The sequence below is a fragment of the Anomaloglossus baeobatrachus genome, chromosome 1 (genome assembly GCF_048569485.1).
Source record: "Anomaloglossus baeobatrachus isolate aAnoBae1 chromosome 1, aAnoBae1.hap1, whole genome shotgun sequence".
Classification (NCBI taxonomy): domain Eukaryota; kingdom Metazoa; phylum Chordata; class Amphibia; order Anura; family Aromobatidae; genus Anomaloglossus; species Anomaloglossus baeobatrachus.
Genome location: NC_134353.1, coordinates 72290763 through 72310080, shown reverse-complemented (window position 1 = coordinate 72310080; position 19318 = coordinate 72290763).

Sequence of the window (19318 nt, the reverse complement as noted above, 5' to 3'; positions counted from 1 at the left end):
GGTCCTTTTTTGACATAGCAAAAGATCGCCCAAATTATGTGATCTGTAAAATTTGTCATGGTTATATTAGTAGAGGTCAAAACCTCAGCAGTTTGACAACTTCTTCCATGAATCGTCACATGAATAAATATCATATCTCCCGGTGGGAAGCTCACCTTGCTGCAATGCGGCCTAGCGGAGCGAACCATCCACCGCCTGCCCCTTCTAGTGCATCCGCGCGCTCTTCATCTTCTAGGACTGTGGGGACAGCTGTCACACCTGTTTTTCCACGCACAACTTCCACCACTGTAACCGCAACAGGCACTTTGCTTGGTAGGTTGTCAGTTGGTTTGGAAGGGGAAACAAGTGAGTGTGTACAGCTCTCTCAGACAACTGTAAGCTCTTGGCTACCGAAATGCTGCCTTTCCGCCTGGTGGACACACAGGATTTTAGAGACCTTATGTCTGTCGCTGTGCCCCAGTACCAGATGCCTAGTCGCCACTACTTCTCTAAGAAAGGTGTGCCCGCGCTACACCAGCATGTCGCACACAACATCACCGCTTCCTTGAGAAACTCTGTGTGTGAACGGGTGCATTTCACCACCGATACTTGGACCAGTAAGCATGGACAGGGACGTTACATGTCGCTGACTGGGCACTGGGTAACTATGGTGATAGATGTTGAAGGGTCTGCTGCACAAGTCTTGCCGTCCCCACGACTTGTGTGTCAATCCTCTGTCTGTCCAAGTTCCGCCACTGCTTCTGCCTCCTCCACCTCATCTGGGTCCTCCACCTCCACCCCAAGCCTGCATGGTCAGGCCACCAGCATTCTCACTGCGCAGAAGGAATCACGCACGCCTCATTACTATGCTGGCAGCAGAGCGCAACGGCATCAGGCGGTCTTTAGCTTGACATGTCTTGGGAATAAGAGTCACACAGCTGAGGAGTTGTGGTCAGCTCTGCGGTCCGAGTTTAATAAATGGTTGTCTCCGCTCAACCTGCAGCCTGGTAAGGCCGTGTGCGACAATGCTGCAAACCTGGGTGCGGCCCTTCGCCTGGGCAAGGTGACACACGTGCCTTGTATGGCTCACGTGTTGAACCTTGTTGTCCAGCAATTTTTAACACACTATCCCGGCCTAGATGGCCTTCTGAACAGGGCACGAAAACTGTCTGCTCACTTCCACCGTTCAAGCGCCGCAGCTGAGCGACTTGCATCGCTCCAGAAGTCTTTCGGCCTGCCGGTTCATCGCCTGAAATGCGATGTGGCGACACGCTGGAATTCAACTCTCCACATGTTACAGCGACTGTGGCAGCACCGCCGAGCCCTGGTGCAATACGTCATGACGTATAGCCTGGGCCAACGAGATGCAGAGGTGGGGCAGATCACCCTGATGGAGTGGTCTCAGATCAAGGACCTATGCACCCTTCTGCACAGTTTCGACATGGCGACGAATATGTTTAGCGCTGACAATGCCATTATCAGCATGACAATTCCAGTCATTTACATGCTGGAGCACACGCTAAACACTATTCGGAGTCAGGGGGTGGGACAACAGGAAGGGGAGGAACTACAGGAGGATTCATATGCGCAAGGGACAACAACATTACCAAGGTCCAGACGTTCATCATCACCAACGCGGCAGGCATGGGACCATGGGGGACAGGGATCAACAAGGGCGCATGGTAGCAGGCTAAATGTTGAGGAAGGTGCAGGACAACATGAAGAAATGGAGGACGAACTGTCCATGGACATGGAAGACTCAGCGGATGAGGGAGACCTTGGTCAAATTTCTGTTGAAAGAGGTTGGGGGGAGATGTCAGAGGAAGAAAGAACGGTTAGCACCTCTATGCCACAAACACAGCGTGGACTTGGTCCGCATGGCTGCGCAAGACACATGAGTGCCTTCTTGTTGCACTACCTCCAACATGACCCTCGTATTGTCAAAATTAGAAGTGATGATGACTACTGGATTGCCACACTATTAGATCCCCGGTACAAGTCCAAATTTTGTGACATAATTCCAGCCATAGAAAGGGACGCACATATGCAGGAGTATCAGCAGAAGCTGTTACTCGATCTTAGCTTGGCTTTTCCACCAAACAACCGTGCAGGTGCAGGGAGTGATTCTCCCAGTTGTAACTTGCCAAACATGGGACGGTCTCGTCATCTTCAACAGTCTACTCGTACCAGTAGGACCGTATCTGGTGCTGGTAACAGCTATTTTATGGAATCTTTTTATAATTTTTTTAGACCCTCCTTTGCAAGGCCACCAGAGACAACAAGTCTGACACATAGTCAACGGCTGGAGAGGATGATACAGGAGTATCTCCAAATGAACATCGATGCCATGACTTTGCAAATGGAGCCTTGCTCATTTTGGGCTTCAAATCTAGAAAAATGGCCAGAGCTATCCAGTTTCGCCTTGGAGATTTTGTCGTGTCCAGCTGCCAGCATTGTCTATGAACGTGTCTTCAGTGCTGCTGGGTGTGTGCTGACAGATAAGCGCACGCGTCTGTCCAGTGACAATGTGGACAGACTGACGTTCATCAAAATGAACAAGTCATGGATCCACAAGGAATTTACTACCCCTGTGTCATCCTGGGGAGAGTAAATGCTTGTGGATTTGGAATGTGCTTGATGCAAATCAAAACATCCTGTTTGCAACTAGGGCACAAGTGCTGCCACTGATAAGGTGTCTGTGTGGGGCCCAATTTTTGGAAAAAAAGGGAGACTCCGCTGGGAGTAACCCTTGCTTACATTGTTTTTTAAAAATGATCCAAGATGAACAGAGCTGGGATCAGGAAAGACTTTGCTACCTACCCCGGTGTCATCCTGGGGACGGTTAAGTATGGCGTATTTTTGAATGTGCTTGATGCAAATCTAGCTGTGAAGTGTACAACTGGGGCACAACTGCTGCCACTGAAGGGGTGAGTGTCTGTGTGGCCCAATTTCTGGAAAAAAGGGAGACTCCGCTTGGAGTCACCTTGCGGTGTTTTACATGATTTTAGAAGGGCGTGCCATGCCTATATCTGTGTCTCCTCTTTTTCCTTGTCCTGCTCTTTTGTTTTCGCATGAGTATATGTCCTTGTCACTTTCCCATGTGTTTGTGTTGTGTTGTGAGTTGTTTGTCACCTTTTGGACACCTTTGAGGGTGTTTTCTAGGTGTTTTTATGTGTTTGTGATTGCCTGCCATTGTTTCCTATGCAGTTCGAGTTCGGTTCGTCGAACGTTCGACGAACCGAACTCGAACGGGAGCTCCGTTCGGCGAACCGACCTCGAGCCGAACCGGGACCGGTTCGCTCATCTCTAGTCTTGGGTGGCTAGTGTGATGCAGGTCCCCAGTAACTTCTCCCCTCCCCCTTCCACATTACTGACAGATCTCTCCCTATATGAGTGCATAGAGACAGACCTGTCTGTCAGAAGGATTAGGATGGGAGGAAACCTCTGAGGAGCAACCATAGACTAGTTAACCAAGATGCATAGTCTCGGTCAGGGTTTTCCCTGAAATGCTAAAGTCAGACTAATTCATGTGCCTGTCATTTAAACAGCAAAAATCAGATAACAGGTTCCCTTTAAAACAGCTTGCCATCTATATAAATGTATATAAAAAATGTTTAAGCTGCATGGGTGGGCTAGTGAATGATTTAATTTTGGTATTTCAAATGATTGCAAACCTTCAAAACATGAAATCCATTGTTCCCTCAGCTACAATATTTACTCTGAATCAAACATTGTTCATTCTCCTCTTCCAGGTTCCAAATTATCTCTGCAAAATTCAAACTCATCAGTGTTTTACTATGAAACATGCCAAATTTGTACTCTGCCCAATTTACCTCCCTGCCCACCTGGAAGGAAGCAGAAAAGTGTGTGTGATCGGTCGTAAAGGCTAAGTGTTAGCAGCTCATTATGTAATGGTACATCTCCGGAGCTGCTTCCAAAACTCTCACACAATAGATTTACCATTCTGAACAAATGTCTAAACAAAACAATAAAGTAATATTTTCTTTTCATTATAGAAAAGATCAGGACACGACAGTCATTAATCTCTAAGTGCGAGTGATTCACTGCAATCTCAGACTCGACATGGTAGGGGTGAAGGCACAGGACTTTTAAGACTCCTCTTAAATATATATATATATATATATATAAAAAATAAATAAATAAATAAATATATATATATATATATATATATATATATATATATATATATATATATATATATATATATATATATATATATATACACACACACACAGTGGTTTGTGAAAGTATTCGGTGCCCTTGAACTTTTAACCTTTTCCCATATTTCAGGCTTCAAACATAAAGATAAAAATTTTAATGTTATGATGAAGAATCAACAACAAGTGGGACACAATTGTGAGGTTGAACAAAGTTTATTGCTTATTTTAATTTTTAAAAAAAAATAAATATCTGAAAATTGGGGCGTGCAATATTATTCGGCCCTTTGACCTTCAGTGCAGCAAACTCGCTCCAGAAGTTCATTGAGGATCTCTGAATGATCCAATGTTGTCCTAAATGACTGATGATGATAAATATAAGCCACCTGTGTGTAATCATGTCTCTATATAAATGCACCTGCTCTGTGATAGTCTCAGGGTTCTGTTTAAAGCACAGAGAGCATCATGAAGACCAAGGAACACAACAGGCAGGTCCGTGATACTGTTGTGGCGAAGTTTAAAGCCGGATTTGGTTACAAAAAGATTTCCAAAACTTTACACATCCCAAGGAGCACTGTGCAAGCGATCATATTGAAATGGAAGGAGTATCATACCACTGTAAATCTACCAAGACCCGGCCGTCCATCCCAACGTTCATCTCAAACAAGGAGAACACTGATCAGAGATGCAGCCAAGAGGCCCATGATCACTCTGGATGAACTGCAGAGATCTACAGCTGAGGTGGGAGAGTCTGTCCATAGGACAACAATCAGTCGTTCACTACACAAATCTGGTCTTTATAGAAGAGTGGCAAGGAGAAAGCCATTTCTCAAAGATATCCATAAAAAGTGTTGTATAAAGTTTGCCACAAGACATCTGGGAGACACCAAACATGTGGAAGAAGGTTCTCTGGTCAGATGAAACCAAAATTGAACTTTTTGGGTACAATGCCAAACGATATGTTTGGCGTAAAAGCAACACAGCTCATCACCCTAAACATACCATCCCCACTGTCAAACATGGTGGTGGCAGCATCATGGTTTGGGCCTGCTTTTCTTCAGGGACAGGGAAGATGGTTAAAATTGATGGGAAGATGAATGGGGCCAAATACAGGACCATTCTTGAAGAAAACCTGTTGTAGTCTGCAAAAGACCTGAGACTGGGACGGGAATTTGTTTTCCAAAAGACAATGATCCCAAACATAAAAGCAAAATCTACAATGGAATGGTTCACAAATAAACGTATCCAGGTGTTAGAATGGCCAATTCACAGTCCAGACCTAAATCCAATCGAGAATCTGTGGAAAGTGCTGAAAACTGCTGTTCACAAACGCTCTCCATCCAACCTCACTCAGCTCCAGCTGTTTGCAAAGGAAGAATTGGCAAGAATTTCAGTCTCTCGATGTGTAAAACTGATAGACACATACCCCAAGCGACTGCAGCTGTAATCGCAGCAAAAAGTGGCGCTACAAAGTATTAACTTAAAGGGTACGAATAATATTGCACATCCCAATTTTCAGTTATTTATTTTATAAAAAAGTTTAAAATAAGCAATAAATTTCGTTCAACTTCACAATTGTGTCCCCCTTGTTGTTGATTCTTCACCAGAACATTAACATTTTTATCTTATGTTTGAAGCCTGAAATGTGGGAAAAGGTTGAAAAATTCAAGGGGGCCGAATACTTTCGCAAGGCACTGTGTGTATATATATATATATATATATATATATATAATATATATAACAAAAATTACCTTCACACTCACTGTGGGTGGTTATTTGTCCTTCCTCATTCTCGGGTCCTCTACCAGAGGCCTGGGAGTTTGAGGGCTCTGCGCAGGATCTTAGTTTTTCCCAGCACTGCGCTTTTCTGGACAGAGTTCAGATGTTGCTCCTGGAATCTGTTGAAGCCATTTTTCCAACTTAGGGGTCACTGCTCCAAGTGCTCCTATCACCACTGGAATCACTGTTACCTTCACCTTCCACATCTTCTCCAGTTGTTCTTTAAGGCCCTGGTATTTCTCCAGCTTCTCATATTCCTTCTTTCTGATGTTACTGTCATTAGGCACTGCCACATATTGCAGTCTTCTACTATGACAATATCTGGTTGGTTAGCTACCACTTGCTTATCCGTCTGGATCTTGAAGTCCCAGAGGATTTTAGCCTTTTCATTCTCCACCACTTTTTCTGGGGTCTCCCTCCTGGATGTAGGGGGACTTAGCCTATATGCTGTACAGATATTCCTGTATACAATAACCGCTACTTGGTTGTGGCGCTCGGTGTATGCTGTTCCTGCTTGCAGTTTGCATCCTGCCACTATATGTTGGATTGTGTTCGTGGTTTCTTATAGTGGTATGGTATCGTATAGTGTAGTGGTTAAGTGTACTGCCTCCAAAATGGGAGGCTGGGTTTCAAATCCTGGCCCTGTGCCATGTGGCAAAATAAATATAAAATAAAAATTAAATAAATTACCATATACCTTGGGAAAAAGCCTCCTAACACTATAATACCTACATTCCGGTGGCTGTTATAGCATAGTGGTTAATTGCACATATACCGGTAGGGGTCTTTAGGCAAGACCCCTAACACTATAATGCCTACCTCAATAAACATGAGAGTGTCACGAACAAAGAGAGTCATGCCGGCTCGGATGTCGCCCAGATTAACAAGGTCCGCGTTAGATGTTGAGGAACCAGGACAATCTAATGATAAATGGGCTACTGGAACAAACCATACATGGACAAGGCAAGAGAACCTGGTTATATACATTCATGGCCGAAAGTGTTGGCAGCCTAGAAATTGTTCCATAAAATGAAGTATTTCTCCCAGAAAATTATTGCAATTACATGCGTTTTGTTATACACATTTATTTCCTTTGTGTGTATTAGAACAACAAAAAAATTGAGAAACACAGACATACTTTCACATAAAATACCAAAAAAGGCCCTGACAAAACAGTTGTTCACCTCAACTTAATATTTAATGACACACCTTCGGAATAAATAACTGCAATCAATCGCTTCCTATAACCATCCACAAGCTTCTTAGTCCTCTCATCTTGAATTTTGGACTCTTCTTTATAAACTGCTCCAGGTCTCTCATATTTGATGACGTCTTCTCCCAACAGCAATTTTAAGATCTCTCCACAAGAGTCAATGGGATTTAGATCCGGAGTAGTTTCTGCCACTTCAGAACTCTCCAGCGCTTTGTTTCCATCAATTTCTGGGGGCTTCTTGAATTATTTTTAGGGTCATTGTCCTCCTGAAATACCCATGACCTTGGATGCTAACCCAGGTTTCTGACACTGGTTAGTACGTTGCCATCTAAAATCCTTTGGTAATCTTCAGATTTCATGATGTCTTGCACAAAGTCAAGGTACCCAGTGCCAGAGGTAGCAAATTAACCCCAAAACGTCTTTGAACCTCCACCATATTTGACTGTAGGTCCAGTGTTCTATTCTTTTGTAGGCCTCATTCTATTTTCTGTAAACAGTGGAATGATGTGCTTTACCAAAAAGCTCTATTTTCATCTCATCTGTGCACAAAACGCTTTCCCAGAAGGATTTTGGTTACTCACATACAATTTTAGCAAACTGAAATCTAGCTTTTTCGTCTCTGTCAGCAGTTACGTTCTCCTGGGTCTCTTCCATAGTGTTTAATTTCATTCAAATGTTGACTGATATTTTGCACTGACCCTGATGCACCCTGAGCCTGAAGGACAGCTTCAACTTCTTTGGAATGTAATTATGGCTGCTTATCCATCAACCAGACTGCCCTGTATTGCAATTTTTCATCAATTTTTATCTGCTGTCCACCTCAAGGGAGATTAGTTACAGTGCCATGGGTTTTAAACTGTTTGATTATGTTGCGCACAGTGGGCAAAGAAACATGAAATCTCTGGAGATGGATTGTAATCTTGAGATTCTTGTTTTTTTTCCATTAATCTTGGTTTCCAAGTCCACAGACAGTTATTCTCCTCTTTCTGTTCTCCATGCTTAAGGTCCAGTCACACTAAGCAACTTACCAGCGATCCCAACAACGATAGGGATCGCTGGTAAGTTGCTAGGAGGTTGCTGGTGAGCTGTCACACTGCGACGCTCCAGCGATCCCACCAGCAACCTGACCTGGCAGGGATCGCTGGAGCGTGGCTACACGAGTTGCTGGTGAGCTCACCAGCAACCAGTGACCAGCCCCCAGTCTCCTAGTTACAGCACACATCAGGTTAATTAACCCGATGTGTGCTGCAGCTAAATGTGCACAGAGCAGGAGCCGGCAGCACAGGCAGTGAGAGCGGAGGAGGCTGGTATCAAAGGTAAATATCGGGTAACCAAGGACAGGGCTTCTTGGTTACCCGATGTTTACATTAGTTACCAGCCTCAGCAGAAGCCGGCTCCCTGCTCACTGCACATTTAGTTGTTGCTGTCTCGCTGTCACACACAGCGATCTGTGCTTCACAGCAGGACAGCAACAACTAAAAAATGGCCCAGGACATTCAGCAACAACCAACGACCTCACAGCAGGGGCCAGGTTGTTGCTGGATGTCACACACAGCAACATCGCTAGCAACGTCACAAAAGTTGTTCGTTACCAGCGATGTTGCTAGCGATGTTGCTTAGTGTGACGGGGCCTTTAGTGTGGCACACTCAAACAAACCATGCAAAGATTGAGTCAACTTCATCCCTTTTTATTTAGTTTCAGGTATGACTTTCATATTGCCCACACCTGCTACTTGCCACAGGTGAGTTTTAATGAGCATCACATGCTTGAAACAACGTTGTTTACTCATATATTTGGAAAGGTGGCAACAATTTTGTCCAGCCTAATTTTGGAGTTTTGTGTAAAATTATGTCCAAAAAAGAAATAAATATGTGCATAACAAAACATGTGTAACTGCAAAAATTTTCAGGAAGAAGTTTTTTGAACAATTTCAGGGGAGCCAACATTTTTGGCCATCAATATATATATATATATATATATATATATATATATATATATATATATATATATATATATATATATATATATATATATATATCTCTATCTCTATCAGTAAGGGTACTGCTCACTCGGCTGCTTGCGGAGGTAGAGACAGGAACCGTTTCTATTTAAATGTTGGCTAATTTATTTATTCTTCAAAAACTGCTCCAAAAGATAAGCATAAATTGCCTTTCAGGTACACAGTAAGAAAAAGGAAAACAAAATAACAAGATCAGAAAGTGCTGTGGGGTCAACCCATAAAAGATAATGTCTGACTCTTTAACCAAAGTAACACCACTGGTGTAGTGCTAAGATGTTAGTAGCCATCAGGAATCCATATTCGTAGTCTGTGTTTAACCCTTTAAGATATCAGACTGTAAGGGGTACTTTGCACGTTGTGACATCGCTACTGCGATCTCGTCTGGGTCAAATCGAAAGTGACGCACATCCGGCGCCAGTAACGACGTCGCAACGTGTAAAGCCTAGAAGCACCGATAAACGATCGCAAAAGCGTCGAAAATCGATGATCTGTCTAGTGTCGGTCATTTCCATAATTTCGCTGCAGCGACAGGTACGATGTTGTTCCTCGCTCCTGCGGCAGCACACATCGCTGTGTGTGAAGCCGCAGGAGCGAGGAACATCTCCTTACCTGCGTCCCGCCTGCAATGCGGAAGGAAGGAGGTGGGCGGGATGTTACGTCCCGCTCATCTCCGCTCCTCCGCTTCTATCGGCCGCCTGCCGTGTGACGTCGCTGTGACGCCGCACTACCCGCCCCCTTAGGAAGGAGGCGGGTCACCGGCCAGAGCGACGTAGCAGAGCAGGTAAGTGCGTGTGAAGCTGCCGTAGCGATAATATTCGCTACGGCAGCTATCACAAGATATCGCATGTGCGACGGGGGTGGGGACTATCGCGCTCGGCATCGCTATCATCGGCTAGCAATGTCGCAGCGTGCAAAGTACCCCTAACAGTTTTGTTTATATTAGCTTGTTTTTCTGTAATTTACCCAGACACCTGGAGTTATAGTTCTAGTATTAATGTTTAGTGAGAAAGTACATGTTTATAGTATCACCCAGTACCACATAGTTCTATTATCAAAGTTTAGTGAGAATGTACGTTTTTTATAGTATGGTAAAACATCTGAAAGCAGGAGCCTTTTTCAGGTCTCATCTGGTGACGTATTTGTCCTGTGTAGATTGACATCTGAAGAGTTGGCCAGTCAGAAGAGGGATACTATATTGGACAAATGGAACCTGTTAGAGTTTGTGTAACACTTGGTTATGAGAGCATTTGTTTTCAAGTGAGATATAAACTGGTGAAGATTCCAGTGAAGTCAGAAGCCTGTTAACCTGTGGAGGGGACGACTGTGACACCACAGTGTGGATCCCAGGAGTTTCTCTTGTCTTCGCTGTTTTGCTTCTAAGGCTATGTGCGCACTTTGCTTTTTACCTGCTTTTTACCTGCTTTTTTGCTGCTTTTTCAACTGCAGCGTTTAATGCCAAAATGGTTGTGTTCTGCTTTTCAAGCAAAGTCTATGGGAATTTGGGTTTCTTGTCCGCACTATGCAGTTCAAACTGCAGCCTTTTTGTGGCAGAACTTTGGTCAAAAACTCAGCTTTGCAGTGCAAAATCCAAATGGCAAAAACAAAAACATGACAATTGTTTTTTTACAGTAAGGTTGGTGACCTATGGTCATCGCGTTCGTACCCTTGAAGACATTGTGTTGTTATGTAGTGTAATGTGAATAATGTCTTGTGTCTTTTGTAAATATTGCTTAATGAGAATTGTGATTTAATGTTATGTATAGTAAACTGTTCCTGTGTAATGTAAAATGTAAGGCATAGCGTGTAGTAAGGATTATATGGGATACTGTATGGTATAACATTTGTTTAGGAAGTTATCGGACTATGGGATGAGTAATAGTTAAGTGTTGGGACTAGTCCACAATGGAAAAGTTTAGTTGATAGGGAGAGGGATGGTTCATTTTAGAAGGGCAATGAAGATTTAGTGAGCGAAAATTAAGGACGTATAGTCTGTAGTTCATGAAGCTCGCATACAGTGGGTAGTTTGTGGCAGAAAAGAGAAGAAAGGAGACGGAGATGTGATCCCCAAGTGTTCATTGAGACACAGTGCGAGAATGACATGAGGACTAGAGACCAACCTTCAAACTCAGCGGCCCCCAACAAAATTAGCCGGAGTTCAGTTCTGTAGTTGCCAGGCCCCTTAACCGTAAAAGTTATTGGTTAACTTTACAGGCGTGTGAATGTAGAAAACAACTCTACCAGAATCTCCTCAATCATCTGGGAACACAAATGTGACGCCCTGGACCCAGGGGTCACAGGTAATTACATCAGCCACATACACACACACCGCCACCCCCCCCTGTGAGGTCACACACATGTCACCCGATTGGGAGACCTGATGCCTCCCACAGGGCAAGTAGAGCACACCAGGTGGGCAGAGTCAGGTGGAAAGACACGCCCAACGAGGAGACTACTGTCCTGGGGCAGGAAGTTCAAACAGACAGAGTTTAGAGTGGACAGTGACAGGAGGTGGAAAAGGAGAGAGACTATCAGGGACCTGGGTAGGAGCCTGGGCCCCCTTCGAAAACGTCAGGCAGGCAGGTGGTGGTGGCCGTCTGCAGGAGTACCGGAACAGCAACCGGCGGAACCGTACGGACTGGGCTTGGGTTGGAGCCCGCCGGTCCAGAACCGGGGAGTCAAACGTGTACCGGAGCACCAACAGAAGGGTACTCAGACCCCGTCCTAACTTAGAAGCCACTGAGTATAGGCAAATTGACTGATTGCTGGCCGGACCTCATGGGTTCATCCACAACAAAAGACCCGAAAGAAGGCAAAAGCCCACCGAGACCGGGTGAGCGCCACCGCCAAGGGCCAAACACCCGACGGGCCAGCGCCTGCGGGCAACCGAGGGCTCCTCCGGCTGCTCAACGCCGGGGGAGCGGGCTACCACTGCTTAGGCAGGGGGGCCGAAACACAAACATCCAGAGGTGCACGGGAAAAGGGGCCACTATCAACCCCACAGGGGACATCAGCAGCCGGCCGCGGGGACCGACCACTACCGAACTTTCGTTTACCAGTGACTCAGTGTGAATTAATCATGAGTACACCAGTGCCAACCAGGCACGACACGCTACATCGTGGCACGGCGCCCTGCACCCCGACTACAAGAACCACCAAACCTTACCGTCCCCCACCGGGCCCCGGGACACACCGCTCCTACCCACGGAGGGGCTAACATCTCGGCTGCGGCCGCAACACCGATCCCGGACGAGCCTGCCATTACTTCAGCCACAGCGGTGGTGCTTCTCCCATCACCACGACCCATGGGTGGCGTCACGACCCGTTACACGACCACCATCCTCCCACCGCCTACTTCCCCCTTAACAAGAGTGACGTGGCCCCCGGTCCGGAGGTGCTCGTGCCACCGACAACCCAAACCCGGACCTCGAGCGGCTCGGCCCTAGCAAGCGGAGGAAGCGGCCGGGCCCCTCTCAGGGCGGTACACAAACCCTCTGTTCATGGAGACATGAACCCTGATCCTCTCCCCTCCAAAGAGACTAGACATGGAAATCCCAGAAGGGAAGGTGACTGTTACAGACTGTACTGTAGCATTGGGCTGGGTATTGCTGAGACTCATAAGACCAGTAATATCTGAAGCAACCCAGTGGTTGTGTTTAACTCTGTCTTGTATAATGGGAATGTGCTGGAATTTTTTTTGCCTGCTATTAGTGATGAGCGAGTACTAAAAAGCTCGGGTGCTCGAGGCTCGGGCCGAGCATCCCAAGATACTCGTGTACTCGGCCCGAGCACCGAGCCCAATGTTATCCTATGGGAGACCCGAGTATTTTTATGAAATGACCCCCGGCAGCATGTAGAAACCCTAAAAATGTCACAAAAGTCTCAGAAGAGTGCTCAAATGACATGGCAACAGCATGGGGATCCCTTGAAGCATTTATCACTCAAAAGTCACAGCTGTGAACAATTTTGTCCGCGTTTTACGCCATTTTTACGGACTCACCAGAAAACCTTCCAAAATGACACCAAAATGAATTTTCATGGCGGAAATGTTAAGGGCACATACCCAATAGTGAGATAGAGCTGGTGTATGTTACTTTTGGAGATTACATGAAAGATTTTACGTGAAAACATTGTGTGGCACTTCGATGTCCCTGAGAAGAGACGTACATGAAGGCCTCTTGAGTCTAATGTGCCCATTTTGAGGAAGTGGGTCTATTGTAGTATAGCCCTTTGGCAGGGCAGCCAAAAATTGGGAGGCTCCACGTTGTCCCTGGATAGAGACGTGCATGAGGGCCTGTAAACCTGAAGTGCCCATTGTAAGGAATTGGGTCTATTGTAGTATAGCCCTTTGGCAGGGCAGCCAAAAATTGGGAGGCTCCACATTGTCCCTGGATAGAGACGTGCATGAGGGCCTGTAAACCTGAAGTGGCCATTGTAAGGAAGTGGGTCTATTGTAGTATAGCCCTTTGGCAGGGCAGCCAAAAATTGGGAGGCTCCACATTGTCCCTGGATAGAGACGTGCATGAGGGCCTGTAAACCTGAAGTGCCCATTGTAAGGAAGTGGGTCTATTGTAGTATAGCCCTTTGGCAGGGCAGCCAAAAATTGGGAGGCTCCTTGTTGTCCCTGGATAGAGACGTGCATGAGGGCCTGTAAACCTGAAGTGCCCATTGTAAGGAAGTGGGTCTATTGTAGTATAGCCCTTTGGCAGGGCAGCCAAAAATTGGGAGGCTCCACATTGTCCCTGGATAGAGACGTGCATGAGGGCCTGTAAACCTGAAATGCCCATTATAAGGAAGTGGGTCTATTGTAGTATAGCCCTTTGGCAGGACAGCCAAAAATTGGGAGGCTCCACATTGTCCCTGGATAGAGACGTGCATGAGGGCCTGTAAACCTGAAGTGTCCATTGTCAGGAAATGGGTCTATTATAGTATAGCCCTTAGGCAGGGCAGCCAAAAATTGGGAGGCTCCACATTGTCCCTGGATAGAGACGTGCATTAGGGCCTCAAAACATTGTTCCCATTGCAAAGGAGCGGGTCTCCTGTCGTTGTAATGTCCATTCTGAAAGAATGGGCAAAAAAATTTACCACTGGGGTATACCTGAAACAAAGGCCTAACTATTGTAACGGTCATCATGGTGGCGCATGAGGAGAAGGAGGAGCAGTCCAGCGATTATCCAAAGTCCAGAAGTGTGTACCCATGGGTGAGTGGAGGTACATGGCAAATTCCCGTTACAAACTTTAAATTCCGCTGTCATTTGCTGGTGGTGTGGTGAAGTCTGGCCCAATCCAACCCTTGTTCATCTTGATCAGAGTCAGCCTGTCAGCATTTTCAGTTGACAGGCGGGTGCGTTTATCTGTAATGATTCCACCTGCGGCACTAAAAACACGCTCTGACAAAACGCTAGCGGCAGGGCAGGCCAGGACTTCCAAGGCGTAGAGAGCCAATTCATGCCACGTGTCCACCTTGGATACCCAATAATTGTAAGGCACAGAGGAATGTCGGAGTACAGTTGTTCGATCTGCAAGGTACTCCTTGAGCATCTGGGCAAACTTAGGATTTCTTGTGGCACTACCCCGCACCTCAGGGACTGTGGTACGTGAGGGGATGAGAAAACTGTCCCACATCTTAAAGACTGTTCCCCTACCTCTGGCGGATTGGACTTGTGCCCCTCTCGGCTGTACGCCTTGGTTGTCCACTGATTCCTGACCTATGCCGCTAGCGTTTTGTGAGGGGAATGCTTTGCCTACTTCCGTGACTATGGCCTTCCGGAACTGCTGCATTTTGGCTGACCTCTCCGCCTCGGGAATAAGAGACATAAAGTTCTCCTTGTAGCGTGGGTCTAACAGTGTTACCAACCAGTAATGATTGTCGGCCAAGATGTTCTTAACGCGAGGGTCACGAGACAGGCAGCTTACCATAAAGTCAGCCATGTGCGCCAGACTCTTAACAGCCAGTACTTCAGTATCCTGACCAACACGATGACTGAACATGCTGTCCTCCTCCTCCTCCTCCTCCTCCTCATCTACCCTGTCCTCTGGCCAGCCACGCTGAACCGAGGATTTGACTGGTGTGCATGTCATATCCTCAATTTGGCCGGAGAGTTGCTCCATGTCTTCATCCTCCTCCTCGTCATAGTCCTCCACTGCACGTTGTGATGAGACGAGGCTGGGCTGTGTGTTATCACCCACACCCACTACTGTTTCTTGCTCCAACTCATCGCGCTCCGCCTGCAATGCATCATGTTTGTTTTTGAGCAGAGACCGTTTTAGAAGGCAGAGAAGCGGTATGGTGACGCTAATAATGGCGTCATCACCACTCACCATCTTGGTGGAGTCCTCAAAGTTTTGGAGGATGGTACATAGGTCGGACATCCATCTCCACTCCTCAGGTGTTATGTGTGGAGTTTGACCCATTTCCCGACGGCTTAGGTGATGCAGGTACTCAACAACTGCCCTCTTCTGCTCACATATCCTGACCAACATGTGCAGAGTTGAATTCCAACGCGTGGGGACATCACACACCAGTCTGTGAGCCAGAAGATGCAAACGGCGCTGAAAGCCGGCAAGGTCGGCTGAAGCAGTAGGTGACTTTCGAAAATGTGCAGACAGGCGGCGAACGTTTACCAGCAGATCAGACAGCTCTGGGTATGACTTTAGAAACCGCTGAACCACGAGGTTGAGCACATGGACCACGCATGGAACATATGTCAGCTGGCCTCGCCTCAAAGCCGCCACCAGGTTCCGGCCATTGTCACACACGACCTTTCCTGGCTTTAGGTTCAGAGGTGTGAGCCAGTGATCTGCCTGCTGTTTCAGAGCTGTCCACACCTCTTCTGCATTGTGGGGTTTGTCACCTATGCAGATTAGCTTCAGCACAGCCTGTTGCCGCTTCGCCGAGGCAGTGCTGCAGTGCTTCCAGCTTGGGACTAGTGTGGAGGGTAAAGTGGATGAGGATGCGCAGGAGGAGGAGGAGGCTGAAGAGCATGACATTCCGGAGCTGTAGAGTGTGGGTGAAACCCTGACTGAGGTAGGGCCTGCAAACCTTGGTGTGGGAAGGATGTGTTCCGTCCCTCGCTCAGACTGGGTCCCAGCTTCCACAATATTAACCCAGTGTGCCGTCAACGAGATGTAGCGGCCTTGCCCACAAGCACTTGTCCACGTGTCTGTGGTTAGGTGGACTTTGGGTGAAACAGCGTTGTTCAGGGCACGTGTGATGTTTTGTGACACGTGGTTATGCAATGCGGGGACGGCACACCAGGAGAAATAGTGGCGGCTGGGGACCGAGTAACGTGGGACAGCTGCCGCCATCAGGTCGCGGAATGCTTCTGTCTCCACCAGCCTAAAAGGCAACATTTCCAGCGCAAGCAGTCGCGAAATGTTAGCATTTAGAACTGTGGCATGTGGGGCGTTGGCAGTGTATTTGCGCCTGCGTTCAAAGGTTTGCTGAATGGATAACTGAACGCTGCGCTGGGACAAGGATGTGCTTGATGATGGTGTTATTTCTGCATAGGCAACTGCAGGTGCAGGACCGGAGGAGGCTTGTTCGCAGGCAGCATGGACAGGGGATTGGCTCGCATGCACAACAAGCGAAGAAGTAGCAGTGACATCAGCAAGCACTGCTCCTCGACTCTGTTGTACTTCCCACAAAGTCGGGTGCTTGGCTGACATGTGCCTGATCATGCTGGTGGTGGTCAGGCTGCTAGTTTTGGTACCCCTGCTGATGCTGGCATGGCAGGTGTTGCAAATGGCCTTTTTAGAATCATCTGGAGCCAACTTAAAAAACTGCCAGACTCGGGAAGACCTAACATTTGTACAGGCACCTTGTGTCGTGTTGTTGTTCCGGGGAATAGTTGCCTGACTTCTGCCTGGAGCCACCACCCTGCTTCTTACTGCCTGTTGGGATGCTACGCCTCCCTCCCCCTGTGCACTGCTGTCCTCGCTCTGCATATCCTCCTGCCAGGTTGGGTCAGTTACTGGATCATCCACCACGTCGTCTTCCTTTTCCGCACCCTGCTCCTCCTCCTGACTTCCTGACAATTGTGTCTCATCATCGTCCACCCCTTGTTGAGACACGTTGCCAACTTCGCGAGAACGTGGCTGCTCAAATATTTGGGCATCTGTACATACGATCTCCTCATGACCCACTTCAACATGAGCTGGCGAGAGGCCAGAATGTGCGAATGGAAACGTGAACAGCTCTTCCGAGTGTCCAAGTGTGGGATCAGTAATGTCCGAGGACGTGTACTCAGCTTTGTGGTAGGAAGGAGGATCAGGTTCTGAAATGTGCGGTGCAGTATCACGGCTACTGACACTTGACCGTGTGGAAGACAGAGTGTTTGTGGTTGTGCCAATCTGACTGGAAGCATTATCCGCTATCCAACTAACAACCTGTTGACACTGGTCTTGGTTCAAGAGCGGTGTACTGCTGCGGTCCCCAAGAATTTGGGACAGGACGTGCGAGCGAGTAGATGTGGCCCTTTGTTGTGGCGAAATTAGAGCTTGCCCACGACTTCGGCCTCTGCCTGCACCACCATCACGTCCACTTCCTTGTTCGTTGCCAACGCCCTTGTGCATTTTGCAATGCTGTGCGGACGTGTATTCACTAGACTTGTGCGTTATATCCAAGTTTGTGCAAAACGCACACAAGTGCACCTGTACGCTGCCACCCACAGGCACACACATGCGGTTTTTAAATGCAAGCACGGACGCACTAAGAACCTAACAGGTTTTTAGGAGCGACAATTACTGAGAAGTCTGACACTATCAGGACTGTTTTAGACTGTGTACACCAGCCCCAGATATGATGAAGGCTGGTATACGGTCACCACTAGGAATGGCTATATACCCTGCCTGCCTGCCTGCCTGTATACTGCTACAATAGTCCTGACAAGGACTCTTCTGGTCACTAGCCTGTATTCCGACCTGGCTATACCCTGCCTGTATACAGCAACAATAGTCCTGAGAAGGACTCTGCTACTGTACTCCGACCTGGCTATACCCTGCCTGCCTGTATACAACTATAATAGTCCTGAGAAGGACTTCTGGTCACACTGTTTGCAGCCCTGCTACGGAAATAACTATAAAGGGCCGCAAACCTTTCCCTGAAGCAGCAACACTCTCCCTGCACTGACTGTCTGGATGGCTGTGTGCAGAGCACAGCGCGCCCGCCGGTATAAAGGCTCGGTCACGCTGTGCAGGCCGGCCAATCACTGCAATTCCACAACTAAGAGGGCTGTGGCATTGCAGTGGTCTGCCAGCCAATCCCTGCATGAGGGCTGGCTCTCAAAAGAGCGCCAACATGCAGGGATGAAGACCACGAGTACAGCACGAGTATCGCGAGATTACTCGGTCCCCGCCGAGTAGCCCGAGTACAGTGATACTCGTGCGAGTACCGAGTAGTAACAAGCATACTCGCTCATCACTACCTACTATCTGAAGTGTAAAGTTGTTGCTGAGAGAGGAACTGGTGTGTAAAGTACTGTTGTTTGAAACAAACTCTTGGTCTCCTTGGGAAAACGAGACGTCAGCACAGTATATGGCCCACATGGATGTGGATGAGAGGCTGTTCTTTTCAGCCCTGGCACACTACATGAAAAATGGGGTCCTGTCTGGGTGTGTGGACTTGTATCACAGGGATGGTATGCCCTTGCAGGCTGCTTGATACCGTTGACCACGGCTGGCCAGGACCAGGTGTTAACCTGTCGCGGGCGGGGAGGAGGGTGTCAGCACACCGCGCTCACCCCTTCTGCTCGGGTCCGGCAGTTGCTCCTGGTGGCTCGAGCTGCGGGCCGGATCCCGGGGTGTCTCGAGCGACACTCCTCGCCCGTGAGTGAAAGGGGGGTGTTTGTTGGGGTTATAGTTCGTGACGCCACCCACGGTTGTGGTGATTGCACCACCGCTGCTTTGGATGGGGATCCCGGGGATGGTGATGGGAGCAGCCAGGTGTTGTGTTGCCCCTCCGTGGGTAGGGGTTGGTGATCCCGGGGCCCGGTGAAGAGATGTAAAGTGTAGGGCCTGGAGGGCGCAGGGACGCGGGGGCAGCGCTGTGCCTTGCGGCACTGTGGTACTCACTCAGCCTGAGACACGGACACAGTTTGTACGGTAAACCAACGGCTGGTAGGACGGTCCCACAGACGGTTGCACCTGCACTC